This window comes from Rhinichthys klamathensis, unplaced genomic scaffold (assembly GCF_029890125.1).
Source record: "Rhinichthys klamathensis goyatoka isolate OS25496 unplaced genomic scaffold, OSU_Roscu_1.1 h1tg000393l_1, whole genome shotgun sequence".
Taxonomy (NCBI): Eukaryota; Metazoa; Chordata; class Actinopteri; order Cypriniformes; family Leuciscidae; genus Rhinichthys; species Rhinichthys klamathensis.
In genome coordinates this window covers 792275-805027 of record NW_026606895.1, presented here as the reverse complement: position 1 = coordinate 805027, position 12753 = coordinate 792275, and the positions used below count along the sequence as shown (strand labels likewise).

Here is a 12753-nt window from a genome sequence, read left to right as displayed (position 1 = left end):
TTTAAGTATTGAGGAGATTCAAGCTGTGCTGCTTTTGTGTGCGATCTATTGGTTTACTAACGAGGTAATTAACAAAACGGCAGAAAAGAGACGAACACTAATACCAAAGCGTATTCATTTCAGAAAGCTCGTAATGCTAGATAGACAACGTTTGTTATCAGCTATAGCGGACATGACCGTGAGATGGATGGGACGAACGCGCGCCATCGGCAGAGAGAACAAGGTAAAAGAACCAATCAGCATGTTCAGCGCACAAGTCCCACCCCGAAAGTTCCTGAACTCTGAAAAAGTACTACCTCGCCAACAGGGACTTTCTGGGGGGGGGTTTTACCCGGAACTTCATTTAGACCCTGGTTCCTGCGGTGTAAACACACAGAGTACCACCCCAAAGTTCCTAGTTCCTGGGGAAAGTTCCTGCGGTGGAAACGCAGCCTTTAGATGGCAGTTATTATGCTAAAAGTGTTGTATGGATAAGATATCTGCTGGAAAACTCGTCCTCTACTGGGTTTTTTAGTTGATGGTATTTTACCTGATCCCATCTTATCTGTTATTGTCAGTGCTATTATTAAAGACAAATCTGGCTAAATAAATAGCATGGATGATTAGCGGCCTATAGCTCTGGCCAGTATTTTACCCAGGGTCATTGAGAGAACGTTACTGAATAAGTTGGGAGCAGTTTGTTCGACCTCTGACAACCAGTTTGGCATTAAACCCAGATATGTGCATCTTTGCTCTAAACAGGCATAATTCCACAATTTGTATGTGTTTTATTGATGGATCTAAAGCCTTTGATTGTGTAACAAAAAAAAAAATATTTCTAGTCCCAAATTTCTAGTGAGAATTCAGTTTTTTTGGCTATGCTCATCTAGCCTGGAAAAACCCAGACAACTTCCGCAGATTTAGATTGGCTCTGAAAGTTAGTCTGGCAAAGAGCTCATTCAAGCCCATTCCAATCCGTCGAAATCGCGGCACCATCAGAAACGTTGGGCGGGCTTTACACGATGACGACAGCGCTGGGATTTTGAAGCAGGTTTTGTAGCCTACATTACAAAGATGGATGCCGCCGTCGAACATCACTCGCTCGAATCAGCTATCGCGTCTGTTTTAAGCGATTTGAAACGTTTCCTTTTAGTTAAAAACCGAGCAAAGAACAACACTCGGAGATGTTTCTCCTTCATCCTGAGATCTCCTTCATCGCTCTGATTTGGTTTAGGTCTATCCGCGACGTCCGTTGGTGACGCCCCTCTGGAAATGATTTGTCTATGACGCTTTGCCAGACCATAACTCAGTTACAACTGAGAATGGTGTGGTTTTAACCAGGCTAATGCTCATCAGTCAATGTATGTCAAATCGGGTAAACTCTGTGTCTTCTGCTTTCAATGTATGCAATGGAGTAAGCCTTTTGTCCCCCTTTCTTTTTAATGTTTATATGGACCATTTATCGAAGCTGCCAAACGGCTGTGAACAGGTGGTAACACGATCATCAACACTTGGCGATTTGGTGATCTTCTGTCCATATAGTGCGGTCCTTCAACAGTTGCTGAGGGTTTGCTCTCAATATGGCTTAGACTTTGACATTATATGCAATGCAAAGAAGAGTAATGTTATGATTGTTAGGAGTAGGGAGGACAGGAGACTGTCATTTCTGAATTCTCTCTGTCTGGTAGTCTCCTTAAGTTTGCAATGAGGCTAAACACTTAGGACACTATATAACTGATGACTGATGATAGGGACATTCACAGATAGTGTCGTATGATGTATGCACAAGCGAATACGTTGCTTGGCAAATTTAGTATGTGCTCAGGATCTGTGAAGTCTACACTTTTTAAAGCATCTGTACCCCTATACTTTTAACACTGACGAACCCGACACTAAGTTCAGTCAGGTTTTTCCCCAGTATGTGGAACCATTGGCGTTTTAGCCTATATGTAAATATGTGATATTGTGGATTCTGTGTGTGTTTTTTGTTTCCTTTTGTAATGGTATTTTTTATTGTTTGTGTCCTGAATAAAGCTTTGATGAGGATGATGATATTGCATTTCTGTCAACAGATCCTCCTAAATATTACACAACGCACCTTTTAAAGCGATAAAACGATACGCTTGTGTCCCGTACCTCAGGGGCCAGATACGTCTGGAGTCCCGCAGAAGGTCTTCATGGTAGCAGCGTCTGTGATGCCCTCCTTACACAGGCCGAAATCAGTGATACTTTATGTGCCCATCCTTATCCAACATCAAGTTTCCAGCTGGAAAAAACACACACAAGTGGTATGTTCTGTGATATCTTACGTTCAGCTGATAATGCTGAGGTCTACAGGAGGAAAGTTAGTCTGTGTTTTGTTCACCTTTAGGTCACGGTAAACAATCTTGGCAGAGTGCAAGTAATCCAACGCAGAAACGATCTCAGCGCCGTAGAAACGGGTTCGGTCCTCCGAAAACACACGTTCTCTCGACAAATGAAAAACAGCAACTGCAACAACAATTAAAACAAACAAAAAAATCAGAATTCGCAAATACAAATCACATTGACATACATGGAGAATAAACATTTGAAATAGAGCAAGAAGATGACAATTTTAAAAGAAAAAAAGCCTGAATGTAGAACATTTTTTAAATAACATTTGAAAATCTTCAAAAGCAAGTTCAGACGTTGCAGAGAAAGTTCAAAAGAAGGTTTATAGGGTTGGAAGGAAACTAAGTTTGAAAGAAAAATAAAAAGTGGGAAAGACAAGTTGAAAAATGGTCTAAAGGAAGTTCAAAGTGTACAGAGAAACTGTATTTTGAAAAAGAAAAAATTGAAAATGTTCAGGAAGAAATTTTGAAAGCTGAATTTTTGTAAATTGTTTGCATGTTTGAAAAGTTCAAAGATTAGAGAGAAAGTTTAAAAAGGTGGTTACAAGAATGATCCAAAAGTTCAAAAGAGATAAGATCATCAGAAGTTTGACAGAAAGAACAAAAGTTTGTAATGTTCCAAAGGGAGTTTAAAATTTGGAGGGAAAGATAAAAAGAAAATCCAAAGTTCAAAGGCTAGAGAGAAAAAGTTCCAAAAAAGTTCAAAGGCAGTTAAAACTTTTGAACTTTCTCTCTAGCCTTTGAAGTTGTAAAAGAAAAAGAAAAGTAAAAGCACTTTTAAAATAACTGAAAACATTTCCTCTCCTCCATTCACATATTCCATAACAAACATAAACGATCCTTCGTCTGAAATGAGTACTTCAGCGACTGCAGGCAAAATACAATATAATGTGTGTGTTAATTACAATTAATAACATGAGGATTGTTTATTTTAAATGTCTGAGGAGAGTGTGATATATATATCTATATAAATAATCGCATCACTCACAGTTAGAAACGGATGCCTAGTGTTCTTCAAAACTCTGCTCTCTGTAAGCGTGTGCGCCACTTCATCCTGAGAGAGAGAGAGAGAGAGAGAGAGAGAGAGAGAGAGAGAGAGAGATGAGAGATGAGGACGCTGAGAGAGAGAGAGGACGTGGAGAGAGAGAGAGAGGAGAGAGAGAGAGAGAGGAGAGAGATGAGAGAGAGAGAGAGAGAGAGGGAGAGAGGAGGAGAGAGAGAGAGAGAGAGAGAGAGAGAGAGAGAGAGAAGAGAGAGAGAGGAGAGAGAGAGGAGAGAGAGAGAGAGAGAGAGGAGAGAGGAGAGAGAGAGAGAGATGTTGTTGATATTTCAGCTGACGCCTTATCACTTCTCAGTTCAGTGTGTTCTCAGAGCACCAGGTTTCGTACCTTGGCAATAATAACCTCCTTTTTCAGGATCTTCATTGCATAATATGTGCCGCTGGCTTTCCTCTCAGCACCAGAATCACCTTCCCGAACGTGCCTTTCCCCAGCAGCTTCAGATAGTCAAAGTCATTCATTGTCTGTCCAGGGAGAGAGAGAGGGTTAGTTTGAGCACATGCGCGTGGAGCCACCAGGCCGGCACCATCCCTAACCTTTCGTTTGTGGATGACTGGTTGACGTGTCCATCTCCTCCTCGTTGACGTTCTCGATCTGAGAGATGGGGCTGCACAGGATTCCTTCCTCTTCCTGTTTGGCCAACCTTGTCTGCCACCATCTGAATGGCCTCGACCCACTCATCCCTTGTTAGCAAGGAAACAAATGAGCAGTCAGTCGGGATAAAGCCATATATTGGCCAGGCCGATTATTAATCAGATGATTTCTGACTATACTGAGATCAACTGTGACCGGTTTGATGTATTTTTAACATCCTTAAAACAAGATCAATTTTCTTAAGAAATTGAGATTAGCTTTGTTTTCAGAGAATCACTTTGAACTTATTTTACTTTTCAAATGCAATTTTATTTGGTTAATAGTTTACCTTTTTTTTAAGATAATAACAGAGTTTTCATTTTTGGATGAACTATACCTTTAAGTCTCCGTTCGCTTGAGTTTGGGGTCGTTAAGATTTTTTTATTGTTTTTGAAAGAAGTCTTATGTTCACCAAAGCTGCATTTATTTGAATAAAAATACAGTAAAAACAGCAATATTGTGTAATATTATTACGGTTTAAAATAGCTGTTTTCTATGTGAATATATGTTAAAATGTAATTTATTCCTGTGATCAAAACTCCCCCAGAGTTAAACTGTTGAGTTTTACCGTTTTTGAATCCATTCAGCCGATCTCCGGTTCTGGCGGTACCACTTTTAGCATAGCTTAGCATACATCATTGAAGTGGACAAGACCATTAGCATTTCTCAAAAAAAAATGACCAAAGAGTTTCGATATTTTTCCCATTAAAAAACTTGACTCTTCTATAGTTACATCGTGCACTAAGACCGACGGAAAATGTAAAGTTGCGATTTTCTAGGCCGATATGGCTAGGAACTATACTCTCATTCCTGCATAATAATCAAGAAACTTCACTGCCGTACCATGAGAGCAGCAGGCGTAATGATATGACGCAGCGCCTGAAAATAGTCCCCAGCTCTGTAACTTCCAACGTGACCGGGACTAAGTGCCTGCGTCTGCTGCTCTCATGGTACGGCAGTGAAGTTTCTTGATTATTACGCAGGAATGAGAGTATAGTTCCTAGCCATTTCAGCCTAGAAAATCACAACTTTACATTTTCCGTCGGTCTTAGTGCACGATGTAACTACAGAAGAGTCAAGTTTTAAATAGGAAAAATATCGAAACTCTTTGGTCATTTTTTTTTGAGAAATGCTAATGGTCTTGTCCACTTCAATGATGTATGCTAAGCTATGCTAAAAGTGGTACCGCCAGAACCGGAGATCGGCTGAATGGATTCAAAAACGGTAAAACTCAACAGTTTAACTCTGGGGGAGTTGTAAAATGAGCCTATTTCCAAAAAAAGTGGAGTATCCCTTTAATTGAGCTTTTTTATGCACATTTTTAAATTGTACGAGCATCTTCATTTAGCGATTTTTATGCGATATCCAAAAATGCACATAGAAATGGATGGAAACACAGCTATGTTAAAAAAAATTGTGCTGCTTCATATTTTTGTGTAAACTATGATAAAAAAAATTCAGGATTCTTTGATTAAAAAGAAAGTTTATTTGAAATAGAAATCTTTTATAACATATAAATGCCTTTATTGTCACTTTTGATCAATTTAATGCATCCTTCCTGAATAAAAGTATTCATTTCTTTCAAAAAAACAACAAAAAAACAAAGAAAAGTCTTGCCGACCCCAAACCTTTCAGTGTCAGTGCATGTTAAATGTGATGTGGTACCTCTCGTCGGGCGAGTCCACATGGAAGGTGCGCTCGATCACAGTGGTCCACTGCAGACACCTGATGATGAAGGTGTTGGGCTTCGGCCTCTCCGTCTTCATCAGCTGACACTCTGACCAGACACAGGAGGAAAGAGGAGTTTACATGAGGAATAATGACGTCATCGACTCATGATGTCACGTTGATGACATCAGCACGTGACGCTCCTCATTGAATCTGTCTCATTGAGTCTGAAGAGTCCATTGATCTTCAAGGGTTTGCCAGAAACATGACACACTGATATCACAAAATTAAAAACAGCAAGGGTAAAATAATAAACATTAAAAAAATTGAACTAGCTAGCTAGCTAAATAAACAAGTCAATGAATTAATAAAAAATGTAATAAAATTCATCAAAACATAAATACTAGGGCTGTCAAACGATTAATCGCGATTAATCGCATCCAAAATAAAAGTTTGTGTTTACATAATATATGTGTGTGTACTGTGTATAATTATTTTTAATACATAAATACCCACACATGCATGTGTATTTAAGAAATATTTGCATGTATATACTGAATGTAGCCTATATATAATGTATATTTTATATAAATATAAACATTTTATATATAAATAACATATTTTTCTTAAATATATACCGGTACATGTGTGTATTTATATACAAAATAATTATACAAAGTACACACATATATTATGTAAACACAAACTTTTATTTTGGATGCGATTAATCGTGATTAATCGTTTGACAGCCCTAATAAATACATTTCTTGTTGGAAATTAATCAAGAGATTAATCATACATCATTACTCATTTTATTCTGACAGAATACACAAAATGACAACTAAAGTAAATACTTTCCAGATAATATATTACACATCTTTATAATATGTTTATTTATCACGTATAAATGGGTCATATAGTATATTTAATTCATATTTTTGTCCCTAGCAAAGCGGATCCTCGTGTCAGACATTGGAAAACACCTGCACTAGCATACGCATGGTCTAAAAGACATAAAACATTATGATTTCATTTAAACAAGTTTGATAATGAGAGACTCACTGGCGACAGAGAAGTTGTTGAGTGGATACGCCAAATCAGCATCTTGCGGCTTCTCTTTATATCCAATGAACGAGCCATCCGTCTTTAACAGGAAGTACCGCGGCCTCCAGTTCTTAATGTATTCACCTGTCGAGCCAATAAAAAAATCATCAAGCATGCCCATATACACACATATTTGACAGAATATATACGACTGCAGTGTATTTCTCACCTCTCTTTTGCACCCATCCCTCCTTCACTACGTTCTGGTCGTTCATTTTGGGCCTGAGGTCAGAGTTCAAGGGTCAGTCCAGTGCTCGACGTCTTGCTCGTGGATCTGTCCTGTTCCCTCACTCTCCCTTACGCCCGTCTCGCTCTGCCCTCCTGTTCTCTCACACTCTTCCTCTCACTTTCTCTGCCACGTTGTGATGTAACGTCTCAGCCTCCTCCTTCACTTTCACTCTCTCTCTCTCTCTCTCGCTCGCGACCCTTCAGACACTCCAACGGTGACTCAGCCTGGAAGGAAACAACAAAATAGAGAAAACACACACACACACACAAGGGTCATTCTCTTCCGCTTCTCCCCTTCTCCCACACACACACTTCCATGTGAAATAAAGTCATTGTTAAGAGCAGGGAAACATTTCCCGCCCCTTCCCGTGGCCTTCTCTTCCTCTCTCACACTGGATGCTGATGCGATACGTGCTTCTTTGCGCTTTAGAACCTTACGATTAATCTTGGAACCAGCGCAGAAATGTCACAACCAATAAAATAACCCTATAATGAACCCGGTGACATTTAGAATCAACACTGAAACCTTAGAATCTGTCTCTGAGAATCAATGTAAGGAATTTAGAACTTTAGAATTTAGAATTTTACAAGCAAACTTACTGTAGAACCCCATAGTAGATTAATATCACTACCTCAGAATGAATGTTAGAATCATCTCGGAATCATCTGTTGAACCTTGGAATGATAAAATAAATATTAGAACCCAATTAGGAATGGATATAAATCACAATTTGAATTTTTCAATGAATAGAACTCGCATTCAAATAATCTGAGATTCCACTTAAAAACTATGAATTTGTTATAGAACCTTAAATCCTTAGAATAAACCATAAAATCTGGGAAATCAACCTGACACTTATCTTAAAATTAAAACTTGGAACTTAAATCTTAAAACTTTTTTTTTTTTTTTTTTTGCATCATCTTGGAATTGAACATAGAACCTTTAAAATCAACCTTGAAATCTCAGAATCACCATTACAACCTCAGAATCAACCTTGGATTTCTACAATTAATCTTAGAACCTTAAAATCAACATCATAACCTCAGAATCTTATAGTTATAACCCTCAAAGAACATGCAGAATTTTACAATCAATTTCAGAAAGCCATAATGAATAATAGCACATTTTAATCAACATCCGAACCTCTAACTTGCTTTTCATTCTATCAACTCAACTGTTGAACCTCAGAGTGATCCAAATAAATTAGAACGCTATTTGAAATGGAAACCATAGAATCAATCAGAATAAAATGAGAATTTTACAATAAACAGAACTCACTTTCAGTAAAGAATCAACCGTAAAAGCATCTTAGAATCAAACTAATCTATAAAACATTCATTTCACTTTATAACCTTGGAACTTCCCAATCAACTTTGCAACTAATGGTAGTTTGTTTACAAGTAAAGCTTCTTCTTTTCATGTTTTATTGTACTGACGACAACGTTGTCAAAACGATCCCTACTAAAAACACTGTATTATGCATTCCAGGCCAGTAGATGGCGATGTCACTTTGTAGAGCTACACGATTAATCGCAAAAAAGCGCGATCTCGATTCATACTCACACACGATCTCATTCCTAAACGACCACGATTCTCCTGTGTCTGTTAAACCTTTGATACAATCACAGTGAACATTCAAAACTGCATTGGTGCTTCAGCTGATCCGGAAAGCCAGAGTTTACGTCTAGGTATGAACCGGCTACATTAAACTCTTTTCATTACATCGATTATTTCAATTACAATTTCAATTGCATCGTTACACCAGTAGGTGGCGACAAGTGACTGTTAAAATGTATGTATAATATGAATCCTTCATTCAAGAGATTTGTTAAAAAAAATGCTGATTCATCCAGTAAGTGAAGTCTTCATGTGCGAGTCATTGAATCATTCATTGATATTAATTAAACATTTTAAATAGACTGCAGCCATTAACATTTTGTCAGAACCTCTAGTAAATTACATGTTATTTTGTTTAGTTTTCGGTTAAGAATCGTGATCTTTCTTTGAAACAAGAAAATCATTTTATCCAGAATCGTGCAGCTCTATCACTTTGTAAAGAAACACTACGCGTCAATAGACTGAACACATAACACGCATGCGCATGATGTCACCATTTCCACATATTCACGTTTTTTTTTTTTTTTTACATGGAAACGATAATGGCAAAGTTTTCAAAGGTTTGCGTTTTCAGGCCCACAAAACGCTGTTGTGTAAATGAACGGCCAAAAAAGAAATATAAAGTTTTCCGGTTTTAGTTGAAACGCGTCCGAAAATCAAACTTAAAGTCCCCCTGTGGTGAAAATGAAGCTTTTAATGTTGTTTATATGTCTATGTGGTGTTTTTAATACGCTTTAAGACAAACCATGTGCAAATTCATAAGTCGACAGCATTGCTGAGTATTTTCTCTCAAAAACACGTTTTGATATCTGATTTTCAACGAGTGGATCTCTGAGCTGAGTGAGTGAGTGGAGGCAGGGCTCATTTGCATATTCATAGAACCACGTATACTAAATGAGGCAAGGGTGTCGAGTTACATTCAAGCTATTTTAAGGCATGAAGAAATTATTTTTTTGGAAAAGAACGTTTAAATGTCATTTTGGTGATCATAGATGAGTTTTAAGGGATGAAATTATTGACTACAGGGGTACTTTAAAATCTTAGAACTTCATACTTTTTTTCATTATTATTTTAGAATCAAACATAGAACCGTCAAAATCTCAGAATCGCCTTTATAATCAACATATGGACCTTGGAATCAACCTCAGAATCTCAGACAATAAATCTTCGAACATTACAACGTCTCACACTTCTGTTTGTTCTCATCTACACCTCAGCTAATCTACAACAAAGTAAATCTGGCACATATGGGAACACAGGCACCTCACACTCCTTTTGTGTTTCAACATCTCTGCACAGTTGATGCTGTAAATTCATGAACTTCCCATAATCCTCCATAAACTCCCCTTTATTAAATCACACTGTACCATGAAGAAACAGGCGCAGCATCATTGCCAAAGTAACTTTACACAGCCATTCAGGATGCCAAGAACAGAATAATTCACACATGAAACTAAACGACATGATGCATGTTTAAAAATAGAATTTAAGTAACATTTCAAATAATTTTTCTATCAAGGTTTTGATGTTCTCTTTGGTTTTAATCCCTAAAATACTTTCCTTGCACCCAAAATATTTTAAGGCTTTACTGCCTGATCATTATTTTCAAAAGTGGTGCTACATTTTCAAGGTAGTGAATATTCTTTACAAACATAAATTATTTTTTTTATTTAAAATATCGAGACGTATTCATATTGTTTGTCTTAAAGCACTTCATAAAAAGGTCAAATGTGATATGTTTAATGACTCTGAGTGGCCCTCTGTTTTATGTTTTTATTGTCACATGACAACAAAATGGCTTCCTGCACATTGATCACATACATTTAGCTTTCTTCCAAATGTTACATTTCGAAAGAAAACAGAAGTGATTAATAAGTGATTATAAAATATTACAATGAAAATGTTTTATTTGCAGTTTCACCGTTTTTAACTTCTAATCTCACACAAAAAAAAACCATCAAACGACTTTAAAATCTGAAAATAAAAACATATTCTTAATAGAAGAGGCTCGTTTTGATATGCATTTAAATGTAATTAGTGGCTAATTCACGTTGTTGGGAAAAATGAGAGGTCTAAACAACAGAAGCCATCCAAACCAATGTCAACAAAAACAATGGCGGACACGGTTGGGCATCACACACACACACACACGGATGTGACAGCAATTAACATGACGAACCATAATAAACACAATGAAGCATCTACTTTTGTGTCATATTGAGCTGCTGTTATATAATCCATATCGGCATGATAATAAATACAGCAGACTGACAGCTCGGCACGAACAAGAACAAGCGTGCATATGAACACATACGAGTGTGTATGCACACACACACTGCTGTGTGATAACAATACAAACACACAAGCATTTAGGCTGGAGGATGAGAAATGTGCGCGCTCTTGTTTTCCATTTGGCCGAAATGCGTAAAATGGTGGACGCGCATCAATAATAACACGCAGGATGCAGTTTAAATGTGCTTGTAATGGAATATCTGAGTGATTTATATCAAAACAGTGCGCGATATATAAATAAGCGCTTCGTGTGTCCAGCAGCATCTACGGGCAACGTTAAGGCCGAGGAAACATCCCCGCCCGGCGGCCAGTGATGCTCCAGCGCGGATGCTCGGCCCGGCCCGTGATGCTGCTCGGTGATGTAGGAAAAATAAACAACACGAAGCACGCAATACCTGGCAGACGCTCCGCCAGACGGTGGGATCGGTTCCGCGCCAGCCCGGTATGAGACAAACCCAAACCCGCAAGCAGATGATGCTGCCGCCGCTGGTCGGTCATGAGGAAAACGGAGGCACGCGCGCCCGTGAAGTGGCCATCATGTTCGTTACACCGGTGAACTGAATGACCCTGGATGAATGGCGTAACCCGATGCAGAAAGCGCGGTGACGGCGCACCCCGTCTCCAGCACTCGAATTTGCCCGAATCCTAGCACGGCGAAGGCCTGCTGCTTAATATTCATGAGATAAGCGTCGCCATTGGATGGTTAGCAGGCAACGTCAGCGAGAACTCATGAATATTCAGATTATAAGCCGTCCGCATTGGAAGAATACTAAACAACTTTGGCGAGAGCTGAATTCAGGATGGGATATTCATGGATTGTTCATGGATTTCATGAAATTCTGGATATTATTTACAATATCCAGAATACGTATTATTAAAATTTAGTGCACCCCCCCCCCCCCCCTCAGAATTGGACTTTAAAACTCTCAATTCTATTAAATTCACATTTATTTGTATAGTGCTTTCCACAATACATATCGTTTCAAATCAGCTTTACAGAAAATGCACGAGTCCATATTACAATTTAGAGTGATCTGTTATCAGAGGTAAATGTCTAAGTTATGCATTTCAGAAAATGTACATACACAAATTACACAGTTAGCTAAAATGTATTAAATTAAACATCGCATAATTTAAGGCAGAAACAATGAGCTCATTGAAATAATAAATACTTGTTTGTTAACAAATTATTATGACATTTAGGAAAATGTAGTCTTTCTGAACCAATGGTGCATGTTGATTCAGCAATTGCGTGCATATCACGCAATTATGAGAAAAGAAGTCAGAATTGCACAGAAAAAAGTCAGAATTGTGAGAGAGAAAAGGTCAGAATTGCCAAATGAAGTCACCTTTATTTATAGGTGGTGCTTCACTTATCTGTCAATATTGTATTAATAATAAAAATAATAATACATGATAAATAAATATGACAAATAAATACAATTTATTTGGTTTTATGCAAAAGAAACATGTTTAAAATATGAATTATTGTATAATATATTCTTTTTCTTTTTCTACCACCATGGACATTGAAATCGGCTATTACAGGAACACAAGCTTCAGAACGGTACGGCTCATTAATATTAAAAGCCCAGGATTTCGCCATTGAAATGTTACTGTCGGTGCTAATTAATATTCAGAACCGAAACCTTTGCCATTGGGTGGTTGGGAAGCAACGTCAGCCTGAGCTTATCATCAATGAGTTGAGCCTTCGCTATAGTAGGATTAGTAATTTGGTCTCCAGCACCAGCCATTCAGCCGCTGCCAGTGGGACGGAGGAGGAAACCTCTCGACGTCACAC

At 38.0% G+C, this 12753-nt stretch overlaps 1 pseudogene; it reads right to left on the bottom strand.

The window, feature by feature from the left end:
• Positions 1 to 3165: 3165 nt before the first annotated feature.
• On the bottom strand, positions 3166 to 11622 carry LOC130070053 (RAC-gamma serine/threonine-protein kinase-like; annotated as a pseudogene).
• Positions 11623 to 12753: the final 1131 nt, after the last annotated feature.